Here is a 25,197-nt window from a genome sequence, read left to right as displayed (position 1 = left end):
AACTATATCCAAAACAACTTGGTTTTGGAATACAGATACATCTTTAGCCCTGCCAAAAACATGCATTCCAAAAGAAAAGAAGTTTCTCCAGACACCATTTCCAGAAATTTCATGGAAACAACAGTAGGAATGAGCTAACAAGTTATGCATTAATTAGTCCTCATCCTCATTGCATCTGTCCACTTATAACAAAAAATCGTGAAGACTCTCTATTAGCAAAACTATACAATAGCTACAACTTTTGTTTCCCAAACTAGCCAATGTTTTCAATAACTGACTTGACCTCCTTAACAGCCTTGACAGAAAATTCTGGATATACATTCCACATCTGCAGGTTGGCCAAGAAGCACGTGAAATGCATGGGTGCTTAGCAAGAGGGAAGAATGAGAAGCATCAATCTCTATTTCTGAACTGATATGATTCCACCATCAGCCTTAACAAAATCTGTCAAGGATTGTAAGATCCATCAAAGCTTGATAGAGGGTTTTTCTGAGTGAAATCCAAAATCCTTAAGAGCAGTTTTTCATTGTCCTGTAAGAATTGGTCGTCACTTAGTAAACTTTCCTTACAGCCACAACCTTTAAAGGCCAACTGAAGACTTACACCTACATTTGTAACTATAAAAAACCTGCAAGATAAAGTACTAGGACTGATCCCATGGGGAATTCTGCAAGCAATTATCAGAGCTCTAAAGTCAATGTACTTGAGCAGAGGGAGGCAGCTCTGCTATTATCCACCTACTCTCAGGGTCCTCTGCAGAGGAACACAGGATATACATTGGCCATTAGTGGCCTTCTTGGAAAGAATGGCAAAGAGGGCACTCCTGATATCAGCACAAATGCACAAATCAACTTTTTGGTTTTGGTGTTTTTCAAGTTTAATTTCAGGGTGGGAACAAGTTCTAAGGCATTCATAGAAAGAAGTGTAATAGAGGTTTAAGGCTGTTCTATGGCCTGAGGGCTTCTCCATTTCAATGGGAAGGACCAATGTGCTCAGTCACTCTGGCAGCAGAATAATTACATTAGCAGATAATACTATTATCCACTTATTTTTGGGATTGTGCTAACCAGATTTTAATTGTGTTAACCAGCTTACTTATTTTCAGTGCAATATTATGCTCATTTTCTTCTTTCTTGAGGACTGAGCTTGCTGCACTTATTGTAGAGCACCTAGCACTCAGTTTCCCAGAGCAAAGACAGAAAACAGCAACTGTGTGCTTTAAATGTCCTCCTTCATTAGCTGGAAGTCACTGAATGTCTTGTTAACAAGACTGTGTCAAATATTTAGAACCTCTATTTATATCAAAGCCTACTCCAGCAAACTTGGCTAGACACTGCCTGGAAAACCTGTATTTATTTAAGCAGTTGCAAAAGCTCTAGCAATATATTTCTCAGAATTATGAATTAAACCCTTGAAAACCTAGCTGCAATATTTTTACTATTCCCTACTGCAACTATTCAAAAATATTTTATTTTGTGTTCATCTAGTGTATATATGTGTCTGGAGAGATGTGATAGGCACGTGATAAGAGTGCCTTATCAAGCTAAGATGCAAGAGTAAATGACTGAATATAATTTTAGCAAGATAAAATATTAGGAAACAGCAGCTGCTTTCATATATTTGCACTGCACTACATCATTATTTTCTCAAACATACATATTCATCAGTTCTGACACTCAAAACTATCTAGAAAAAGTTGCAGAGCATAAAATCAGCTTCAGTTTGTCACTGATGCAACAACAAAGGACCCAAAAATGCAAATGAACCCACCCTCTACACTCCCTCTGGTATTCACAAAGGTTTCTTTCTGCAAAAGAAGCTGTACACAGATGTCCAAAACAATGGAAAGTCCCATTGAAGATCAGTGGAATTCCATCAACCAAAAAAGGACCTACAGAGATGAGTTTCTTGGCAAACTAGAGGGTATAGAAATTTCTCGGTATTTTGAATACATCAGTCAGTTTGCAGTATCAAAATTAATGTAATTCTAGCATTTTAGGCTTGTTACTGCTTCTCAAAATTGTCTAATCGATTTGCAAAATTAATTTCAGGTGACTTTTTCTTGAACTATATTTACCTCAAAATTTACTGCTTTCTATTCCTAGTGCTGTACTCAAAACCTTTTTTTTTTCCTCTACTGCTACATAAACAGGACAGTTAACAAGAGATTACATTTCCATTCAAATCTTCCCTTACGTATTGTTTTCATATAAAGCATCCAGAAAACCTTTTAGATTCTTAGCTTTAAAAGGTTAGGCTTGTCTACAGCAAACACTGTACAAAAAGGCTTAAACTGGAAAATACACCATACATGCAAAGTCCATACACATTTTCTGCTCTTCAGGCTTCTTCTAAAACAACATCTCACCCTGTTTTCTGACAGTTTTTATTAAGAAAACTTCAGAAATATGATTTTCACCTCTAAAGTTCTGCTGTTTTTCATGGCCCAATAATAGCAATAATACACAATTGGGAAAAGACATAAAAACCAGAGCTATTAATACACAGAATTAGAATATAGCTTTTATTTTGTATCACCTGAAGTACTTTAAAGCACCTTCCCTTACCCAGGAATAAAAGAACATTTTATTACATATAAGACTGACGTCTCCATTCACAAGTGACTATTTTAACCATTTCACTTTTAATGTATAGAGAATAAAAGGTGATGTACAAACCTTTTATAATACAGCAGTGGACAGATTGATTTCCAGCTAAAAAAAATTTAATTAATTTTAAAGACAGGTATGTAGAGTGTGTGCCATACAAAATTAAAAAGGAATCTCAAAAAAAAAAAAAGACACCATTAAATCATATATCACATGATAACCTTGTCACCTTGTCCTTCTAGAATTTATTTTTCATTATTTTATGCCAGCCAGAGTAGAAGGCCTTTGAAGAAATTTAATAATGCTTCACAGACACATCAGGTTTCTACATGTAGAATTCTAACAGCTGTTACATATTATTATTGCATATTTACACTAACAGTTTTCTTTCCTCCATTTAGAGAGAATAATTTGTATAGGATTGGTGGTTTACCTGTTATATAAAAAATACTGGCGATCAAAGTGGGGGGCAATGAAGAAATTCACAGTAAGCTTGAACTTGGAAAGAAGAGGAAAAAAACCAGCCTCATAAACAATGTGTTTATTTTTATTCCACAAACATTTTAAGCGTACTTAATTCAGAAGTGGAAACTATGTGTTCAAAAAATAAAAAACCAGCCTTCAAGAGTGCAGGCATAGTACCAAAGGGTACTGACTCCTCATTTGTAAACTAGAATTCTGTCAAAAGCTGCAACAACAGAAAAGAAGGAAGCTGAAGACAGAATTAGCCATCCACTTTCTATTTCTGAATTTACTTTAGTAAAAAAGCACAGTCATCAATATTAACAGAATAATGTATTGCTTGTTATACCCTTTTCTGTTCAAGAAATATGTAAAAACATCTCTTCCACATATTTCACATATTTCTAATGTAGGTTTGAGAATATTATATATCCTTCTTAGTGTTATCCTATCCAGACTCTTGTGTGCTTTAGCATGAGAAGAAATTAATTTGTTCAACTACACTGAAGTAATGTGTCTTCTACCTTCAGGAGGATATTGCATGGTGTTTGCATCCCGTTTTAACAACTTTACAGCTGCAAGATTATTAAGAAATCTATGCAATGATATTCTTTAAAACTGGTACCTTTAGACTAAAATTTGGTCTTTCATGCTTATTTTTCCAGTAATATATAGAAAATCTATTGAGTGAAAATATTAATTGGGAAAAGTGCTGCTGAAAAAAAAATGACCCTGAGCAGGCAAGGGCTGTTGGCTAAAAGAGAGAAGTGATGCTGTTTGCTCATTCTTGTACCCAGCTGATCTGAAATAAGAGACCAAAACACAGAAGGGAAAAGGAATCAGCAGCTGAATGATCTTTAAAACTTCTCACTCTCCAGGAGGCCAAGTGTCCCAACTCTCAAAGCTAGGACAACTCAGCTCCAGACTCCTCCCTGTAATGCTGTAATTTTTCTTAGTTATCCCACAGTTAATATCTGTTAGATCCTCATTATTCTGAAGAAATCCCCAATTAGCACACAATTCAGATGACTAAAACAGGCTACAGATGACAGGCTTTGCTTCTAGGTATAACGAGTGAATGAGACACTGGTACACACCCCAGATGAAAAACTTCTGGTGTAAAATCTCAGCCTAAGTCAAATGCTGACGTAAATCTATCTTCTCCTCCAAACCAAGGTGTTCTACATGACAACCTGTGAACGTGTGTCATGAGTGGTAAACTCTTCCAGGAAGACATACAGTTAATATTCCTCTCATCCATAAGGCACTGTCCTAATGTCACAAGTAGGCCTTTCCACTTGTGCTGCTCTCCAGTAAGACACTTACCATCAGTTCCCACATTCTTTCAAATATTCTAAACTGGGGAAGTTTGGGGGTTTTTTTATTGGTTGGCTAGGTTTCTTTAACCCTAATCATCTTACTGGACATCAAGAGCTGCCCGACCAAGGCAAGTAGGTCCAGCATTAGGCCATATGGACTCTGCCTTCTGTCAGAGACTGAAATGTTATCATTTATGGCTTACACATCTTCATGGCCTATTATAACAAAACTGTACAAAAGCTGCAGAGAAAACCACCAAAAACCTGAATAAAGCCCTACACTGCTCCTCAATGGGCTATATGAACTATACAAGAGCTTGGTAAAATAAGTGCTAGAAGAGGTAAGGCAATTTAAATTCTACAGAATAAGAAATAGTGGAAATAAATTACTTTTCTCAAGGAAAAAAGAGTTTAAAAAAATTCAAAACAAACCAACAACAACAAAAAACCCCACCTCCATTAGCTAGCCAGGTAAATACTTCCAACAATGTGATACAAAGAGGAGAAGTCAAAACTGGTAAGAAAAGTCTGGTTTATTTCCATTCTTCATAAAAGCCCTTACGTTTACAACTCTTTAATTTCTGGTAACACTCCCCCTTGGTATCAATCAAAAAATGTGAGAAGAAATGGAACAAGATTTTTTTTCTCTGGTTCCTGAAGATTCATGCATTTAGTATTTTTTAACCAAAACTCACACACGTGCATAGTAGCAATATAGTAAAAATAACAGCAAATTGTCCTCCAGTATTTCCTTACAGTTCCTGATGCCTCTGCCCCAGAGGAAGGCATGTCCTTGAGAAGAAAGCCCACCTCATCTCACATTGAAACAAAGAGGGCTGTACACGGCCTGCTCTGTTGTCTATGAGCAGTGTTTTGCAAATTAATGTAGTAAAAAGTGAAGCTCATTCACTGTTGGCAGGATAAAATGACCCAGTATTAAATCTCTCTGAATCTCTCAGAAAAATGATCGACCAGTTGCTCTCATCTCCACTATAATTTTATGAGCCAATGACTATTAAGGTACAACGTGGGAGGCAACCTCACAATCCCTTCTGAACTCAGAGTCACAAGTGGAAATCTTGTTTCTGAGGATTTCTCACTTTTACCTGACATAGCCATTACTGACCAAATGCAGCAAAGGTTTTAAAACCAAGAAGATTAAAATTAAGTTCACTCGACCAGAAATGTGAATTACCATTTTTGAAAAAGAAAGGTTACTTTTATCAAGTGCTATTTTTCATATCTTTTAACACTTCATATTTCACATTTCTGTTTCAGAAATGCAGAATTTTTTTTCAGAACTTTTTCCTCCAAGACTCTTTATAACAACAATCAATAAACCCTTCCACACATTGCAAAATTTGTTTATGCTGTGAACAACCTATCTTAAAGAGTAAAACTGTAATGGTGACTGAAAACGTTCCCCTTCAAAAACTATACTTTCTCATAATGACAAGTATCTGATAGGCAGAGTGCCCAGGGAACTTCACCTCACAGATATTTATTTTATTTTTATTTATTGGAATTCAGAAAAATGGATTAACTCCTGGCATAGTATTAGGTCTCACATCTGAGTAATTGCACTTAGAAGAACACTTGTGACAGATGAGATTGGAATGATACACTGCTATGCAAGACACTTAAGTGAAGTGCGTGTAATCTTACCATCCCTTTAGAGCAAATTAATGGTCGTAGCCTCTGGTGTGCAGTGCAGAACTGTGTCTGCTCAGGGCAAGTCCCCTCCTGCATCAGCCAATACTCTCTCCACATCCAACAGCTCTGCTGACAACACAGTGCTAACACACACCACTCCCCACCCTGCTCCTGAGCCAACATTTCAACACCAGTCTGCTCTGTGTGCTACACCCAGAGAGAAAACTTATCTTTTTTGGAAAGACAAAAAAAAAAAAAAAAACACTTTGATAAACAGATAAATAGGATGATTTTGGTTCATGTCAGCACTTCTACAATCACATTTTTTTCCACGTGTCAGCATTCATCAGGAGGGATAACTGATGGATAGTGAATAGTTCTGTGAGGGCTTGGGGATTTTTTTTCTTTTGGTTTTTCTTGCCTTTCCTCTATTTCTTCAAGCAGCAGTTTTAGTAAGGTCTCTCTCCATCAGAAATCATCTGGAACAGATTTTAACTATGTAGGAAATACTACCTGGGAATCAATCAGAAGGAGGAGAAGACAAAATACCTTGTTCATCGCTTTGTTTCAGCCCTTAGGAACAGGAGCTGTGTTTCCCAGCTGTATTTGACAGTAAGAAAATGAACAAAAGATCTCAAGTATAGCCATACCACAATCATCATGTTTCATAGAATAATGTATTTTAAAGCCGTATCCACTTTCACAAGCACATCCATGTCAATACATTTTACTGCCATGACTAAGTATACAAATATTTCCAAATCAAAAAACATGATGGACACCATCATCAGTAATTTTTCCCATTAGAAAGATCAACTTCACATTGTAACTAATTTCAATTTCAGTGCCAACTGAAACTGAATTCATTTATTGGCCCGGAAGTGGAAAGAGATGCCTTTTATTCCTTCACTGAGGTGGCTGCCTGCAGAAGGGACACTGTCTGCATTCTCACCCTTGCTTCAGTAACAGCTCTTCTGTATCCAAGCTCCTCTCTCTAGGAAAGTAACTGGGAGCTAAAGAAATAACTCTGCTCCTCACTCATTTTCATGGGATGAGAAAAGCATGTTCCTGTTTCCCCGGACATCTGGAGACAGTAGTCTGGTTCTGCTGCTACAGTTGTATAACCCTGTCAAGACTCAGTCTAAAAATAACAGCAAACTCAGAACACAGATGACAATCAAATGTCACACAGTGCTACTGCTGAACACATCAACCAGGGAGAGCTGGGTAACAGAGAGACCTCCAAGAGGAGAAAGGGACAGAGACTTTCATTTACAGCTGCTGAGAAGCTGTAGACACCCCAAACACCTACCCAGTCAGATGTTTCCAGCATCTAGAAGTGTGAGTTTCAGCATATATTACCATTCCCCCACCACCATTTACACTCATTGTTTTTTAAAACACGTAAATCACCATAAGTCAGTTGACACAAGAGGAAAAAAAGAACTAAGTAATTTTTTTCACCGTCTGTTGCCTACACTCATATCTGTCCTAAAAAACCCTGAGTTAGATGAAGGATGTGTTAAAAACCTAACCCAGATAAACACCTCTGAGAAATAAAACATGATTAAACATCAGAGAGGTGTTAACACTGAAAAATATGGGTGTCATTAGTGAAGTTACAAATATGAATGCAGAGTTTGAAACTCTGCCATTATTTATTCCAGTAGAGGAAAGGATAGATAAACTTCCTTCCTTGGTCCATCACTGAACAAAAAGGACCCAGAGGATTGCAACTGCAAGCTATAAATATGAATGATGGAGGAGTATTTGAGACAGTGCTACAAAGCCATAGCGTTTACCAAAGGAAACAGAATTTTTAAAAATAGATAACTCCAGGATATCATCAAGTGCGTAAAGGAGATACGAGCTCCTCATTCTTGCCATGTTCGTATTCCAAACTGATGTTGCTTGTACAAAATAATAAATCCCTTTTTGTTTGAATAACTGTGCATTTCTCTCCTTACAAATGCATGAGGCAACTTTCTCTCACTGCAAAGAAGTTTTGACCTACTACAGGAATCTACTTAGGAATGCCATGAATTGTCTTGCACACAACTTCTCCTAACTAGGAACCAGGACAGGAACCTGAAAAGCTAAAAGAGTCACCGAACCCATGGACATATTAGGAGGCTTTTAATAATCTGCAAATCTAATCCAATCATTAAGATTGCCTTTTCTGGACAAGTAGTACTTAAACCCATCTGACCCCCAATGAAATTTCACATGCACATGGCCACAGCCTCTACAAGAGTTCTACTGGGACACATGCATTTTACTGTGGATTTCAAATGCAACACTTATCTAACACTGAATGAACAACATTGTTCAGAAATCCTGCTATTGGAAAAAAAACATGGTCTTGTTCAGTTTTCACACAGCAAAGTAACAGTCATTCTATTATAATTACTCCATATAGCAATTTAAGAAAAAAAGAAAAAAAATCTTAATTGCATGTCATTCAAGAAACTTTCCCTACACTCAAGGAGTTGTAATCTATGGCACTCCCTTCAGGTTGCCAAATCTCTTCTACTTGTGGGAGGCCTTCTTCCATGTATTGATTTTCTTTTGTAAAGCATGTGTAGCAATGTTTTCTTCCCCTGGAATATGTTTTGAAGGAACTCCCCCAGACTTTTGATAAGCTCTCCGCCAAATTTTATGAGCAAGACTGGAAATTCAAAATGATTTAATACCTCTTTCATGTTTATAAAACAAACCATTGTGTCCTTGTCCAAGAATATTTGAATGTGGGAAGTTAAGAAGAAGTTTAACTTGAAGAAAACTTCCCACGCAGCTAGTAATTCTAATCTGTTTATATCTAGGCTCAATATAAAGTCTGACTACATATTTCTTTGGAGTCAAGCCACTGTCCTGAAGACACCAAATAGTATTATGCAGCAACTCACCAGAATAAAAAATAAAACAGTCATCCCACCAAGGAAATCAGGATCCTGTGCTCACCACTACAGAACTTCTAGAGCTCTCAACTTAGTCAATTGCAAAGTAAAGGATTTTTTGTTGCAGGGGAAGACAGAGAACAAAAAATTATCATTAGGCATGTTCTGAACACAAGGAGATGGGTATGGTAAATTTAAGGGTCTCAACATGAAAATCTTCATTCAAAAAACATAATGGTGTACTTATCTCATTTAAGAAAAAACAAAAATAAAACAACAACACCAAAAAAAAAAAAAAGAGCAAACCAAAACCCAGCATCTTTTTATTTGAGCAAGATCTCAGATTTGGAGTAATGAGTCCACTGAGAATCTCAGAAAATCTGTTCTTGAGAAAGAGCCAAAGTATACATCCTGGAGGATTAAAACTAAGTGAAGAGCACATTAAATTTGATTTAAACCTATCCTGAAAATTTAAGAAATATATAAACACCAAGCTGCCTTTCAAGTTTAAAAAAATAAATTATTTTTCTTTACAATCTCTGCAGGGCAGCCAATGATCCCTTACAGATGAGTTCTACATACAATGAAGATAACAGCAGTAAAGACTTACATAATCCTTGTGACTTTATGACCATTTCCATGAGTAGAAATTTTTATCTGGTTAATAAAGTATTTTTGTCAGTAAACTGACAAAAAAATTTATACCATCTGAGAATACAAACATGGATTTCAAAGTGGTCTTTATGAGTAAACAACCAGAATTAGTCTTGGATGAAGTTTATAGCGCTCCAGAAAAGTGCCAGAATAAGTAGAATGCTGGGGTTTGTTCAAACACAAGGATTCTCTTCAATAGCAGTTAGACCAATGTACAACAGCCAGTCAGTGTGTCTGGAGTATTCTCATTTGTCATGCTTGAAAAATAACTAACTTCATCCCTTGCAACATGGTCTTAAGTGATGGAAGTGGGGAAGACAAAGCTGCAGAAAGAAAAGCAGCAGCTACTAACAAGCCTGAGAGATACCTAACTCAGCAATGATGTTCTGTTAATGTGTTATTGGAAAGTTCATTTACCACAGAGGCAAAAGAAAGTTTTCTGAAAAAGAAGAAGCAATAACAATAATAATTATAAAAAGGGTTTATGGAAATAAATTAGTTGCGGTTTGGGGGATTTTTTGTGTTTGTTTTTTTTTTAACCCAGGAAAAATGAAAACCATTTTTCAGTTTGAAATCAGGGAAGAGTAATGCTGGAAAAGTGACACTTTTCATGTTTTATCCATTCATATAAGATTCCCTTCTCTATCATAATTAGTTATCCACTTCTAAAGTACTTCAATGCAGCATTATAGTTAACTTTGAATATTCGATGCTCCCACGTAATTTTCTTGCTTTTTGTCACTAAACAATTTTGACAACTAATTTTATTTTTAATCTAGAACTTCCAAGTTATTTCATGATAGCTATCAGAAAATATACCTTTTATAAACAAATAAACAATCACAGGACTGCCTTCTCAGCTCTTTGATCAGAATAAATGTATACTAGTAGCAAAATTCCCACCATCATCTTAACTGGCAGCATAAATAAATTAGGACCCTGTTACCAACATATGCTAAAGCAAGCTGGAGTTAAGTGTGATTACATAACAAGGAACAGATCATGAGCATGACCAGAAAACATTTATCCTTTGTTTAGGGCATCGTGGTCTACTCATAAAAACAGCAATCCTCAACAAACAATGGAGCTTGTTCACTGTCCCTAGACTACCAAAGAACATTACAGAACAGATAAATTCAGTGCAGAAGACTACTCAGAGTAGAAAAAAGGGAACTATCCTTACCTAGTTTATACAGGTAAGGAACCAATCCAGAGAAAATTACTTGACTTTATCACATGTACATGACAGCCCTGTAGCAAAGTGACCCCAAATTCCTAAACCTGCAGTTCCAAGAACACAATCATTCCACAGAAATTTATTATTGCCTCTCTTCCTAAGTGGTGCTAGATGTAAATACAAGCAAGACTTTACCCTGAAATCAGTAGTTTTGTTTTCGTTTTTTGGGGGGTTTTTTTGTTTTTTTTTTTTTTTTTTTACAAGAAACAAAAACCCCAAATTACTCCGCTAATCATATTCACATTGTTTTTCTGGTCGATTTGCCCATGCTATTTTTGTCACTTTCTGTTTGAATCACAGACTGAGTCACAAGTTCTAACTCCATTTGTCACAATATGCTGTGCTGCACTGCAACATCTGAACACCTTTCAGGAAAAAATGAACATATGCCAAATACAATCACACCTTTTGAGAAACTAGAGATAGTTATGGGATAAGGATTAGTTCAAGGATGCAACTCCAGCACAGGAGGCCAAAACTGTTTCCACCTTTCAAGATGACAATCTTAATGTTCCTTACCAGCCTCCAAATGCATCCATTACCAGCAACATGGGATCTTAAAGGGGGATGGTCCTGTAGCCATAGATCCCCTCATTCAAATTGAAAAAAACTGTGAGAATATATTTACAGGAAATCATAAATCTAATATCAATGCCTCAGAACTTTCAACTGTATCTTGTACGAAACCTATGTTTATTTCTGCATTATGGTGAAAAATATCAACTTTAGGCACTCAAAGTGCAGCATTATACCCATTTGAAAAAATGGGACATTTGCCTTCCAGGAGATCTCATGTTTTAAGCCAGCAGGTTGGTTTAAATTTGAATTACTGGTAACACTGAAATAATATATTAACCTTTAAAAAAAAGATCAATAGATGCAGTAAAGTCATACTTAACACAAAACCATTGGGTGGTTTTCTTCTTCTTCTAAACTAACAGAGTCATTTAAGTATTTCCCTTCCTCTTACTCTCTTCACTCAAATTCACATCAATCCAATAAAAAACAGTGCAAATATAAAGGATAAAATTTCAACAAGCATTATACAACAATTCAAAACAAACAATCTAATCATTGCCTTCAGTGGTTAATAACACAGAATCTGATGCTTGGTTTACCTGAACTACAAAGAAACACAGGAAACTCAGGGAATTCATCCAAATCAACACAGTAATATTCTGATCCTGCACTCCTTACACAAGCATTTCTGTCCTCTTTCCCAAGACTGTTCCAGAAAGGGCAGATAAATTCACAAATTTTACCAGTATCCACAAATCCAGTAGCTGAACTTGCTTTTGCCTTAGACAAAATACACTTCTTGCTCATAAACCACTGTAACCTGATCAACCACAGTGACTCAAATCCGTCATACCAAACTCCTTCTGAAAACAGGAGCAACCAGCTGGAAACCTGTCCCTTAAAAATATTTTTGCACTGTTCTAAGTGACCCTTAACCAACAATATTAGATGCAAAAAATGTGACCATCTCAAAACATCTGAAAACACTGTTTTGCTTGTGGGTGTAATTTTTAAAAGCAAAGAGATTTTTAGTTCAAATCCATTTACTGGCACAGCAAGACAACAGTGTGCATGCCATGTTCTCACTCTCTCAATCAGCAGACAAGATGCTGGTAAATCGGTCTCTTTTAGCCCAAAGTGCAAGGAGTAAAAAAAGGAATTCCAAAATGAGCTGCATACTGAATGGCTTCATCTGAAAATGGTAAATGTAGTCCAACATATCCCAAAGAATAAGAAATGTTATTTTTGTGTCTGGAGACCATTTGAGTCAAGCCTGATAAGAATATTTCTAACCTCTGAAGTGCTTTGTGAACTTCACCCTGCACTGTACTGCCCAACAAGGCTGCTTTTGTGGATGACAACACAGAGCACAAACAGCAAAGCAACCAAAGTGCTTGTCCATGCACAGTTACAGTTTTAACTCTGGTTTTAGAAAACACACAAACCATACTTGTGATATGCGTGAGACAGGCTACTAATTCAATTTATACTTTTTATTAATTTAGCTCATCTCTCCTGCCAAAAATGCCATCACCTTCAAGCAGATGAATGTCAACTAGGTAAGCCAAAAGCCATTTATCAACTTTTAGCTAAGAAATATTTGAAGAGCTTAAAAAAAAAAAAAAAAGCAAGTACTAAAATGCAGATTGGAACCAGCATGAATGGTTTGATTATTACATGAAGTCCTGGAGTGGAAAGAGAGGAGCACATCCTGTTTTGAGGTTAGGAAAAGTTGGCAATCTGAATCTGACCCCCACCCTTTTTTGTGAGATCTATGCATAATAAATTCGACATTTTAGAAGAAAGCTTCCATTCTCCTCCAGAAATCCTGTGCAAAGGAGTAAAGAAAAATGGGTCCTCCACTCCATTTCTATTTTTTTTTTCAATCATCCACAGGATTTCCAAAAATAATACCTGCCCAGATGTTAAATCAGACTTTCAGTTTATTTGCAGGCAGCAGAATCAGTAGATTTGAAATTAGCTTCAGATGCTGTGAGTGAGGAAACATCACTTCCCTCCAAATTCAACATCTAAAAGTTTTTTGCATTTTTATGATAAAAAAATGAAGGAAAAAAAAGAAAAATGATAGGCCAAGAATTAATATATGAGCTCTAAATCAATGCCTCTTTCAAGATCAGAGCTTCTGGACTCAAAGAAATCCCTAATTGTACTCAAACCTGGCCAATAATTGTACCCAAACATTCCATTTCAGCCACCTGCACTCCTTATTTTACTGGGAAAAAAACCCACAAGAAAGATTAAAGATGCTACACCTCATACTAAAGATGGCAGACCACCTCAGATACAATAATTAAAAACAATAATTAGACACATCTGTAGTTTTAAGTCAGTTTTTTCTTAGTTCAGTATTGAGATTTATTCTTGACCCTTCCAATCCCAAGTTTTTCAGTCAATTAACAAATTTAACTTCAAAACAGGGCAAAAAGATGGAGCCTATATCTCTAATGTTTGATTGTTGTATTCAAGCTTGGCTGAGGTGGGAGGGGAACACCAAAATTCCCCTCAAAACAATAACAAGCCTGTCCACCAGGTAGGTATGCCATGTTCCTCCAACATGGGAAAGGTTTGCCTTAGGAAAGTACACTTCATAGTTCAAACGGGCTATTTCTTCTTAGTCAAAGCACATCCAGAGCATGCAAAAATACAATTGAAGAATATTCTCAAATATCTGGATGCTTCTATTAGAAGAACAGTTTATGTCTGGAAAATGAGGATTTAAAATAAACATGGAGCCAAATCCTAAAGCCTTTAACCTGGGCAAACTTCCATTTCCCAAAGTACAACAAAAAGTCAAATTCCTCTCTTTTTGTTAGGTTTATACAGATTTAAATGGGTTTAACCACATTTCTTGAATTCAGATCTATTAATCTGAAAGTTAAGACCATCTTCTAGTAAAAATGGAGAAAGAACAAAACACTAGCCCAGGATTATTTCAATATGAAGTATCAGGTCTGCTAAGATCATAGCACCAGAAGAAGGAAAACAATACATTTAAATTGCACTACAATCTTGCCATTATTCCATTGGTCTTGAACTAACCTCTTTGTCCCTATTATTAATCCTCTTAAGAACAACAAAAGGACAAAGATAATTCTCTGGAATACCAAGAAAGTCTGGATTTTTTTTTTTTAATGCCTTAAGTATTGGTCCTAACATGTTTCATACGATCCATTTGTCTATAAACCCTGGAAATCACACATTAAAATCCTTGTCACCAGAAACAGCAACTTTTCCAGTTCCATTTGTACTCTTTCAGATACAGAAGATAAGTGAACACTTCTCCATGCCCAAGGAAAACTCTGCCCTCAGGCATAGGGGCATAAAACACCTCACCAGAAAAACCATTATGCAAACTCAGGCAAGAGGAGGTAATTTTGCAGTCTGTGTCCGTAGAACTGAAGGAATAATCAAGGAAACCAGAGTTTGTACTACTGAGATATCCCATGGGACTTTGAAGATGCATATGATTACTTTTCAAAGAAACTAAAGCAAAAATTTTGGTGGCCTTTTTTTTTTTTTTGGAGGAGGAGGGGAGAGTGAAGTACAGATGCAGAGGATCAAGGTTATAATAAGCAGAAATCAATTCTGAATGCTGCACTTTAGCTATTCCTGGAGCCTTTTTTTTTTCCCCCTGCCATTTGTTCCTGAAACACAAGCAGCAGTAGCACCAAAAATGCAAAACTCAAAGAATATCTGTATAATAAAAATAAAAATTAAAGTTTTTGTAAAAGTGATACATGTTCATAGGTTTACACCTACCCTACACTAAACCAGCCATCCCCTTTATCATGGTTTAACCCCAGTCAGTAGCTAAGCACCACAGAAATGCTCAGTCACCACCCCTCTACCTCTATCTGGTGAGATAGGGAGAAGAACTGGAAGAAAAGGCAAAAACTGGGGATTGAGATAACAGAAATAAAGTAAAATACAGCAGTAATAATATATATATATATCTGTATATATATATATATATATAATATTTGAAAGAAAGTATAACAGTAGCAGCGCTAATAATATTAGGAAAAGAGAGAATGTAATAAAAACCAAGAAGCACACGTGATGCACAACACAGCTGCTCACCACCCACTGACCAATGCCCATCCCATTCCCAAGCAGTGATTGGTGGCTCTCAGCCAGCTCTCCCCAGTTTATAGACTGAACATGACTTCTGTGGCACCAAATTTACCTCTGGCTGCTTCAGGACACCTCTCCTGCCCATATTCCCCATCAGCTTCTTTGTTCACCTGGTCACCAGCAGAGCATGAGACACTGAAAATACCTGGGCTTAGAATAACCACTACAACCAAAACATCAGTGTGTTATCAACATTGCTCTCATCCTAAATCCAAAACACAGCACAAGGCCAGATATTAAGAAGAAAACTAACTCTGTCCCAGATGGAAGCGGGACACCCTAACATATCTAGTCTCTAACGTATAGGGATATCAGCTATCTCAATATCTGGATATCAGAAGTTGTCATTTTGCATGTTACAAGTGAAGTTTATTCTTCCAACTCTTCCTTGTGATACCTAGCGTGTTGGTTTCCTTCCCACACCTTGCAAAAATTCTTATCTTTGCAACACAGTTACACATTAACACTACAAAATTTGGGATGTAAAAAAGTCATCTCCATTGCTAATCATCTTGTTCTATTTTATTCTTCCACAAGCTCCTGCAGTTCCAAGGCCATCACAGTTACTATTCCTCTCAATTTGTTCTCCAGAAAAATACTGAGCTCAAGCCTCTGGTTTTCTCTTCACAGAACTACCAAGCAAGCATTATGATCTCATAGTGCTCACCAAAAACTTTTACAAGCATTTCAAAATCCCAAAGAAAAAAAAAACCTCAAAAGAATTCTTCTGAAATATTTATACTGTTTATTCATCAGTACTACATAATACAAACTTGTGACACAGTCTGTGTGATCTTTTTCCATCACATTATTTACATTTAAATCATGTTTTATGCAAGTTGGCATTCAGTTAAAGAGACTCCAATAGCCCTGTGTATATATCTCTTGTGCCATCGAGTCTGGATACAGCCACGTAGTTTTGGACTGCAAAAATAGTAACAAAACACTGGAGGTAGTTCACAGAGCTTATTACTGGGGAAAGAAGTTAACTGTCTCTGTCAAGATGAAGAGAGATGAATTGTTTCACTAAGTCAAAGCGGAAGATTCTATAAAAAGACACCTGAAGGGCAGAGCACACCACACAGGAAGAGGGAGTGCATTACATGCTGGATTACTAAGTGAACTGACCTCATCTGAATTGAAAAAAATAGTTGTTTTTTTTTTTCTCTTCATCAGTAACCCCACCACACCCAAAACAAATACGAGGTGTGCTATCGGAGGACTTAGCACTGTTCAGGACCCTAGGAATTGCATTTGGGAAGATCACTAGAAATTCTGTGGCACTGTGTGACTTCCCATTTTGTATAAAATCCCTCAGGAATGTGAAAAAGAAGGTTTACTGTCAAGCAAAAACAATTGCTATAGAAAGCTTCACCACTACATCAAGCTTTGGAGCACAACTTGGGCACCAGGTTTAGCCATAGCACCCAAATCAATGTTGGCTGAAACTAAATGTTGACTGAAATCAATCTTGAGTGAGAAACTAAAGCTGAGTAAAGAACCCAGAGGTCCTTTAATCCAGAGCAGTCTGCAAAACAGTTGAACTCAAGTTAGTGGTGACTTGTTAAGTGAAAAGGAAGTTTATTTTCCAGTTTGTTCAAGCCCTTGAACTTAATTAGAAGCACAAATAAATGAATCTCACTTTGTAGAAGTAGTATGTGTTTTAACTAATTGACATCTCCCCAAAAAAGAAGAAATTTGGATGGGAAGATTTCCCAACTAGCTCAGCTGGGAACTTTCTATTTACTATTTCTGCTTAGGGTGATCTTACAGGTCTTCTCTGACTTCTGATTCTGGGGTTAATTAAAAAAACACAAAGACATAGCAAATTACCCTAATTCATAGTAAGGAATGTAAATTGTCACACAACGACAGATAGTTTAATCCCTGCAGGGTGTGAAAACACAGTGGCAAAATACCAAATAGCATGAAGTCATAGATATTAAGCAATCAACTCCTATTTCTTCTAGTTTGGTCTCAAAATAAAACAAAGACAGGAAGGAAAGAAAAGGGCACACAAAAAAAAATCTAACTCAATGCAAAATATTTAAAATATTTTAGAAACAAGGAATGGCTATTATTGCCTTATTGCCTTGCATACAGAAGGTCTGAAAACAGGCTGAAACACTGACAAGTAATACACAAGCCAAAAAATTTAGGGGATGTATTAGGGAAAATTTGGGGATGTTAGTGGTACTCTCCTGAAGGAAAACATCTTCTCCTCAGTTTGGTTTGCATGAAAAGAGCAATCCTGCTTCCTGACAGTGTGCAGATTTCAACTACCCTTGGAATTGTGTACTTAGAAAACAAACCAACAATATATGTTTATTTATTTGGAATTCTAGGTTAGAATTAAAATTAAACCTTCAAAGTGAACTTAAGGACATTGAAACCTCTGAAATCCTGATTTTCTGTTTAAGCAATTAAAAAGATACAGCAGCTCACAAGTTCTAATGCCTAAACATCCCTGTGCCCAGAGACATGGTTCTCAAACACAGCTTCAATTTGGGCTCATCTCTTATTTGTATGATTAGTGCAGTGAATGTATGCATCTATACCCATATGGGATTTGTTCTGCTGGATATAAGCATGCCACTCACAGAAACACTAACAAGGAGTTTGTCTTTAGATCAATATCTGGATCCATCTGTGAACATTAACACAAATAAGAATCTCTATCTATTTATTAGAATTTAATATCAAATTCTGTCTTTGGCATAAGCGGCATTAAAATCTATGATTCATATTGCTCCAGACCTTTTTTAATGAAAATACAGCTCCTAAGTACTGACACATGCATGCCTCCATATTAGTCCCCTATACTATTATTGTTCTTTTACAGTTATTTCCTGTGTTTTCTCCTTACTCTTATCGCTATGAAGTTTTTCTTCATTAATACTTTTGAAACTAGTGACTTCAGGTCTTCAGCCACTTTCACCTGCAATACCTAATGGAGGCACCCTCTACAAATTTGACAATTTCTCTTACAGACAACTTTTCAGCTATCCATTCTGATTCATCAGTTTCACAGCATGCTCTGTTACCACAACTCTTTGTTCTTTCTCTCTATCTGTGTAAATCCAAAACACAGATATGATTAACTTAATTGAAGTTTTGGCTGGTATTTCAGAAAAACAAAACCAAAACCAACCAACTACATAAAAAATAATAAAAAAAAAAAATATAAAGCCACCTACCCTCTAAAGCATGATGATTTTAGCTACCTCATCCACAAACATCCTCACCATTTGCTTGTAACCTCCTCCACTACTCTTTCTCCACACAAAAGGTTAGTAATGACCAACCCGTGGCCTCATTAGCTCCCACACCTCCTGAGTAATGCAAGGGCAGCTCCGGGGCTGGAGCTATGTAACAAAACCAAGAGGAAAAAATCATGAAGCTGCAGAAACTCAGTGACCTTGGGACACAAGCACACAGTGCTACCCTGGTTGCTTCCTGTCACTGGGAAGCTGCTGACACCTTCCATGAGCTCACTAGTCCAGGCTGGCTCTTTTCCATTAACTATTCAAGAAATGGGTATCCTTGTATTTCAGCTAAATGAAAATTCCATTCACAAAGTCACATGTCAACTGCCTAATGACAAGAAAGCCATGAATTATAAAATGTTGTACATAGAGAAGACATTTAACCACTCTCTACACAAAAGCAAGAAGTTTTTAAAGTTATTTTTTACAGAAAAACACAAAGGAGTTTTGTTCATGTCTTGGAAGTTGACAACAATTTAGCTCAACCCCTCAAATAAAATAATTTTAATGTCTATCATTCTAACATTCAAAACAAATATATCCAACATACCAATAAATTACCAGTAATTTCCTGTGTTTATGTAAATTGCAATCATTTATATCCAACCCAAACTTGACATTTACTCTAGACTGCATACTCCTTTACAGCAGAATTATTAAATCATTCACCCTCTTTATATATGGCTTTAAAAAGCAAAGATTCATTCTTAACAGCTGTATATACATCTTGTTACTGCATTAATTAATTTTTAAATTGTTCTGAAATGAGAATCTTCTTCTGGAATTAAAAAAAGAAAGAAAGAAAAAAAAGCAGTAGTTTTTTCCCTCTCTTTGTCCAAACTTCAACACGGTTAAAAGAATGCCTTGTACAGACTTACTGCCCAGAATAATATTGTGAAAATAATGATTAGCATATTACAAAAACGAAATACTATCCATTATGTGCTTATTTATGAGATTTCTAATTTGCTTCACAAACAGCTTAAAAGGATGGCCATAAGCAAGACAGGAAATACCAAGAATGTCTATCATCATCCACAAACATGCTAATGTGAAACAGAATTTGTAAGAATACAGAAAACAGTACAAATTAATTTAATTGAATCCTGCAGCACCAAAAATTAGCTGTATTTGGATGTGAAAACAAGTTAAGACTCTAAGAATATAAATATCTGAGACTTTCTTCCATATCACATCCATCTCGACAGGAAACTTTCCAGGACTATGATGTCTCCTAAAAACATCAGCATACAAGTCATATGATATTGTGATCATAACACATATTTTGACGGGGAGAAGTTAAGAAAGCCTTCTTAACACTGATATAATCACTTAACTTTGATGACCATTTACTTGCCTTTATCTCTAAAATAGGCATGCGTGCAAAGTAATTCATTTCACACAATGATCAGTACAGCTGAGGCCAGGTATTAGAAGCTGTTTTTTAGTGAAAATTGCAGTGAAACAGACAAACTGTTTCTATTACAGCTTGCCAAACATAACCTAGGTAACTGAAAGGTATTAGGAGACATGAGTCTAACCAAGTTTTTCTTCCTACTTGGCCAACTATTCCTCAATTCCTGACTTATTTCAAACCTCACTGATTTCCCCTGCAAGAACTCAGTCCTAAGTTTTTAGCCACTAGAAGGTGACAAAATGTCTAGCAAACTTTTAAACAAATAATATTAGAAAAAAATGACAAAATTATTTATTGTCTCTGCTCACTGGCATGAACAGGCCATCCAGAAAATTTCTAGTTGGTTTTCCTATCACATGATACAAGTACCTGCAATCTTTTGGACCCGCACTGGACCTCTTCACAAATCATCAATGCACTTTGTCACCAAGCCCACTGACAACAGTGGGACCTTGCTTAATTATTATGTCTCTGAGAGATATTTTTCTTGCCCTTCAAGCAGAGGTCAGAGAATTATGACAAATTAAATCTTCACCACAGCGTGTGGGGGCAAGATGAGAAATAGCCAAGCATCTATGTGTTCTTCTCTGACAAAAGTAAATTTGAGGGCACTCAGAAAATGCTCATTGGAAACATCTGTCCCATTGCTATATATCCATCTGCAAATATTTCTATTGTACTTTTATGACATTAGTGTTTGCATACAGAAGGTCTGAAAACAGGTTGAAACACTGACAAGTAATACACGACCCAAAAGATTTAGGGGATGCATTTCACTCAAAACCTGCAGCATAAAATACTTCTCACATGAGTTAAGAATAACCTCTGTTAACCTGGATGACCTTACTGCAATATTTTAAAAAGATACACTACTGAACTATACAAGATGCCAGTCACTGCCTTCTCACTTGGCACATCTAATCTAAACCCTAAACCAATCCCACTTTTCAATAATGTCCTCTTCCCTCCTTTTTCCTGCTCTCCCCCTCCCAGACATAAACCTTTTCTAGTCCAGCTGGTATCCATCATCTCCAGGCACTCTGGAAAGGAAACAAGCTAGGAGGCCACAAGAAAGACAGATGGCTACAGCTCTGGTAAGCATTAAAGCCAATATCTGTGGGAAAGTTACTCTAGCTCCATCACCTCATGCCTCACTTGGAAGAGCTAGGACTGCTATCCCTGCAACTTACACCTCTTTCCCTTGTAAAGAAGGAGGTGCCTGCATGAAGATTAAATGTTAACTGGCAGAAAAGCACCTTTGAGAGAAGATCACCATCACTGCCTTATGGGTATAAACCTTTCTGAACTTAAGTGTCCTAAACTAAAATTAAATACAAGGTGTAGAAGAGCTTGTAGCCTTTATGGAGCTCAGGAAATTCCCAAATTTCCTGAAAATGGTAATGTCCCATGGATATGAGCAGCTTGAAAGATACAAGGTAAAAAGGCCTTCCAACACCCTTCCTGCTCAGTAGTAGTGTTAAGAACACTGTCTCCAGTAGAAAAGACTAATTTTTTTTCTTACACAGGCATCTATGGCCTGAGAGTCAACAGTCACAGCTAGGACTACATTAAAATTTCAGAGAGCTACAAAAGACAACAGTAAATGCCTTCAAAAAAAAAAAATCATCTATGGAGTCTATCTTTATATTTACAGAACAGGAAGCTTGCAAGCTTCCCTGAAATTGAGTTTTGCTTGCATCACCCTCCCTCCCCATCCTGTCCCTGCCTTCCCTGGATGCCACAGCTGCTTATGCTCTCCTTTTGCACCCCCCAAGAAAAACCTGCTAATTCTATCCAGTGGCAGAAGAAGTGGAGCATATCCCTGTGGCCCTTACTAAGACACATGGAAAGAGAGAGGGGGAGAAGTCTGAACTTCCATAACAGGATACATGAGAAGCATTAGTCTAAGTAAGCTCTCCAACCCCAAAATCTAAGCTCCTTAACCAGTACCAATACTTAAGCGGGTACAGATGCTGTAAATTGCCTTCATCTTCAGTATCTGCCCAGCTCATTTGTGGCTTCCAATATTTCAAATAACACATTCAGAGTTAGAAGCTCACCATCAAAAGGATTCAAATATTACTTTGTGTTAGCAGTTTTAAGAATATCTAAATAAACCCTAAGAAACCAGATCTGAAAATGCAATATAACAGAAAGCTAGAACTTTAATGAAAACAAGCCATTGTTACTGATAAATTATTCTGAGTTGTGTCAGATAGCTGAAAGACAAACATCTGGATACAAGGATTAATTGTATTTTCCTAAATCCAAAAGATGAGTTAAAAATAAAAGGCTCACCATTATGACTTAAAATATTCACCTGCACTAATATATAAAATGAATATGATGAAAAACAGATTTTGAAAAGGATATTAAAAGAATCAGAATTACTTTTCAAATCTCATTTGATTTCCCCTGCTGACTCTTCAAAAGGTTTGCAAATTCCAGTATATAAATCTTTCTCTGTCCAAAATCTACCGTTTTAATATTAGTCATTAACAAAATTCATTGTGGTGTTTTGCTTCAGTGGATATTTTTAAAAAGGTATTTAATAGTTTTTACATTAAATACTGTAACAGATATTCACCATCAGCCACCTCCAGGACAGCTGTTTTTTAAAATTAACATTGTTTCACTTTCAATGTTTCTTTCTGGCGAAAATGACTGTTGTAAATATGAATATACTCTGATTAATTCTACAGCTCTGCATAAAGTGAAAGGGTTTGTAAAATCTCTACTGTATTATGTTCATGTCTCAAATGAAGAGAAGCTCCAAGTAAGTATAGCATCTATAGAATGATGATTATGACATTAATAATTACTGATACACACAGGAGTCTTACTTCTAGACAATGTAATAAATAAAAAGTAATGTGAAAAAAAATTAATCATCGACCTTCCTAAATGTCATCAATATGTAATTGCAACTATAGAAGTTCTGATTCAGATTTATATACATCTGTAAACATGACTAAGTTCTGTTCAGAAACGCCAGATAGCTTCCCTCAGTTTTCTAAATGCCACAACACAAAGAAACACTCTAATAATGGATTTACTCCAATTGATACTTAAGATTACAGATGAAAGCACCTTATTTTCACCTGCTCACAAAACTGTGTTTATAGTTTAATACTACAGATTATTTGCATGCTAATTATTGTAAATGCTTTGCCCCTCTGTTCCTTGGTTAAACAGGGGATAACTAATTCCTAGGTTTATGTTTTATCCAAAACTACTTTTCATACTCTTTTTGATAGCTTAAGCCTGGAATTAATTCAGTTAGGCAAAATAATTGCATATTTTAGTCAATATTTCATGACCTTACCTACCTCACTTAAAGCAATAATTTGCCCAAAGACACAGAATAATGAATCATTCATTACTAACTGCAATTTGAAAGAGTAGATCTTCCTTGAGAAGAAATTAAACCTGATCCTCTAACCAACTCACACTGAAAAGATTTAATGTCAAATTAAAGTTGTTCAGAAGAATTAATTTGGGGATTCAGTGATGATATAAGAAGGAGAGGGAAGAAGACCTGAACAATTTTGCTTTGCAAAGTTCATCTCTAACCTTAGACCTTAAGGTTAGACCATAAAGCCTCCTCTGACTGCACTCTGCTGATGCCAGGGACCTAGGAATCCCTGCAGGTGCCAGGCAAGGGCCCCCCCTCACTTCACCATCCTCTTGCTGCCAGAAGATGGGACAGTGAACCTTTTTGGGAAGAAGGAGCCTGTGAACTGCAACAGCCTTTGCTATCAAATTATCACTGGCTATTAGGAATGTGCTATTGATATACTGTTAAACAGCTGAAGCCCAGGCCATTTTCTTGTTCTGTAATGCAGCAAACTCATAATTTCAGTCACAAGAAGAGCCTGCTTGTAATTAAACTAACATCTGTTGATACTTAATCCACTTACTCAACTTCTAATACATGCAAGATTTTTGCATTAATCTCTTATCCATAAGGATATTCTTTGACCTGTGTTTTGGCACTAGGAAAGTCAGTGTTGACTAATCTTGACTATAACCTTAGACCCCTGTGCTTTGGAAATTAATGTTCACCCTGGGATTCTCATTTTCTGGTTTAAAAATGATATAAAATTAGAAGTCCACCTTTCTTGTAAAGATTCCTTTGTTGTCCTATTTCTAACAGAAATAGTGCATGCTTCATTTAGTCTTCCCAAGCCACATTCCCTGACTTCCAGAGCTCATAAAAAGCAGGGAAATTCAAATTGATAATCATTTTTATATTGGGTTTGTACTCTGTTGCATATTAGCACATTTTCACAAATAGGGCAGGTGGAAGGAGATAAGAAATGTTCTGTATGAATTTCCACAAAATTTACCTTCATTTCTAATAACAGAAGTTCTCTCCTTAGCATCTTTCTACAATAAAAGTTTACCAGAGCACCTTTGCCTAAAATTGTTTCTATTTTGGATTTTTGAGGCCTTTTTGGTAGGAAGGTTAGAAGTTAGGTAAAATGAGAAAAGATAATCACAATAATTTGGGCAATCACAGCCTGTGATGCACAAATCCTCTTAGAAAACAGAATCCACCACATCAACAATTGTCAAAAGTACTAACTCAGGATCAGTAAAGATTTTTGTAAAATAAGCAAAAGATTTCTGAAAAGCTAGGACAGTAACAAAACTCACAGCTCAAAGGACATTATCCTCAGTATCCTGAACATATTCCTGAATTGCAGTAAGTAGAAGGTAACAGTCCATTGTAATCACTAATAGGATTATATTAATCAGAAACCATGAAAAAGGTATTCTGCGAATGAAGAAAGGCTAAAAAAGCATTATGTAATTAAGTTGGAAGACCTTTACATTCCCCACTTTTACACATTAAAGAAAAATGAACATTTAATTGCTTTTCTTTTTACCCTTTCTTTTTAATTGCCTTCATTGCATCACGCAGTATAAGGATTATGTCACAGGCCCACAGGGAACTATGTAAACAGGTGGGAAGTAGTTTGGAAAAGGCACTAGATTACCTGCAC

At 36.4% G+C, this 25,197-nt stretch overlaps 1 protein-coding gene across 1 annotated transcript in view; it reads right to left on the bottom strand.

Moving 5' to 3' along the window:
* PIEZO2 (piezo type mechanosensitive ion channel component 2) overlaps window positions 1-25,197 on the bottom strand; it is a 283,163-nt gene that overhangs the window by 233,305 nt on the left and 24,661 nt on the right. The gene's annotated exons all lie outside the window — the stretch shown is intronic.

The sequence above is a fragment of the Cinclus cinclus genome, chromosome 1 (assembly GCF_963662255.1).
Source record: "Cinclus cinclus chromosome 1, bCinCin1.1, whole genome shotgun sequence".
Classification (NCBI taxonomy): Eukaryota; Metazoa; Chordata; class Aves; order Passeriformes; family Cinclidae; genus Cinclus; species Cinclus cinclus.
The sequence above is the reverse complement of the archived record's forward strand: the minus strand, read 5'-3'. Positions and strand labels throughout refer to the sequence as shown.